At 33.2% G+C, this 1,762-nt stretch overlaps 1 non-coding gene across 1 annotated transcript; it reads right to left on the reverse strand.

Moving 5' to 3' along the window:
* Nucleotides 1-268: 268 nt before the first annotated feature.
* On the reverse strand, nucleotides 269-376 carry LOC144283869 (U6 spliceosomal RNA). The gene has a single exon (XR_013352376.1). It is a non-coding gene; the product is annotated as a U6 spliceosomal RNA (small nuclear RNA).
* Between the last annotated feature and the right edge of the window lie 1,386 nt (nucleotides 377-1,762).

Consider the following 1,762-nt stretch of genomic DNA (forward strand, 5'->3'; position numbering starts at 1 on the left):
TCAAATATTTTTCCTGCATCTATTGAGATGATCATATTGATTTTCTTTTCAAGTTTGTTAATATGGTAATTTAATTGATTGATTTAGAATGTTAAATCAACCTTGTGTTCCTGGGATAAATACACTTGATCCTAATGTATACGCTTATATTTTTGGACTTAATCTGCTTTTGTTTAGAATTTTTTACCTATGCTAATGAGGATATTAGCCTGTAGTTTTCTTGTAATGCCCTTGTCTTTTATTTTAAAGATTTTGTTTATTTATTCATAAAAATATGGAACACTTCACAAATTTGCGTGTCATTCTTGCACAGGGGCCATGCTAATCTTCTCTGTATGCCTTCCAATTTTAGTATATGTGCTGCCGAAGTGAGCACTGTAATGTCCTTGTCTTCTGGTACCTAGTTTTGACAAGTTCATAGAATGAATTGGAAAGCACTGTCTCCTTTTCAATTTTCTGCATGAGTTTGAGTAGAATTATTATTATTTCTTCCTTAGATGTCTTGTAGAATTCACTTATAAAACTAAGCAAATAAAATAAAAATCACCCAAATCTGCCATTTGAAGATAATCACTGTATGCTTGTCTATGTAATATTTGGAGATTACCTACTATACTGTGTTAAAACAATGGGAGAATTACAAATAACATAAATGTACAATAGCTAAATGGTTTGATAAATGTGGATCATCTATACAACACGATATTATGTAATCATTAAAAGTGTTGTTAAAAGATATTATTTTTAACTATTTTAAATTATATCTATAATATATTATAATTTTTAATTATATCTAAGTTTACTTAGTGAAATGGGAAGGTAGGCTATTTTATTGTTGTTTTGGGGGGGTTGTTTTTGTTTTGCTATTCCACATTTTGTTTTGCTATTATTAGCTTTTTTTGTATTTTTTAGAAATACTTTGATAATAGATCCTAGGAAAACGAACTTTTTAAAATATTTTATTTATTTATTTATTTTAAAGAGAGAGAGAGTGACAGAGATCATGAGCCCGGGGAGGGACAGAGGAAGAGGGAGACAGAGAATCCCAAGCAGACTCCCAGATGAGAGGGGAGCCCAATGTGAGGCTGGAGCCCAGTGCAAGGCTCAATCCCCAAACCCTGAGATTACGACCTGAACCAAAACCATGAGTCAGATGCTCAACCAACTGAGCCACCCAGCGTCCCCAGTAAAATAAGATACAACAATGTTCTGCCTACATAAATTCAATTTATGGGGGTGGGGTATAACTGGGTGATGGGCATTAAGGAGGGGACGTGATGTGATGAGCACTGGGTGTTAGGAGCAACTGATGAATTTTTGAACACTACATCTGAAACTAATGATGTACTTATATATTGGCTAATTGAATTTAAATTTAAAAAAACATACTTGGCAAAGTAAAAAAAAAAAAAGGATGAATCCAACTTAGCATTCAGTTACATTTGTTTTTAAGAACTGTTGCATATGATCTTTAGTTACACAAATTTAAGGAAAGGATCCACTGAATAGCCCTGAAGAAAGCTGTGACGCTGTGACATCACCTGAATTCAGATTCTTTTTTTACTTCGAAGTAAATTTTGTTGTTGTTAATGGTTAAACCGCAGCTGTTTCTATCTCTTGATTGTGTTTACAAAAGGAGGAAAGAAAATGAAGGAAAATATTTGCCGATGAATAGCTTATGTCTTATCTATGTATGTGTAGCTCATGTGCTGCAAATTGCGACCTGATCTTGAAAGGATACGTGTTGAACAGTTGCTTCCAA

The sequence above is a fragment of the Canis aureus genome, chromosome 14 (assembly GCF_053574225.1).
Source record: "Canis aureus isolate CA01 chromosome 14, VMU_Caureus_v.1.0, whole genome shotgun sequence".
NCBI lineage: Eukaryota > Metazoa > Chordata > Mammalia > Carnivora > Canidae > Canis > Canis aureus.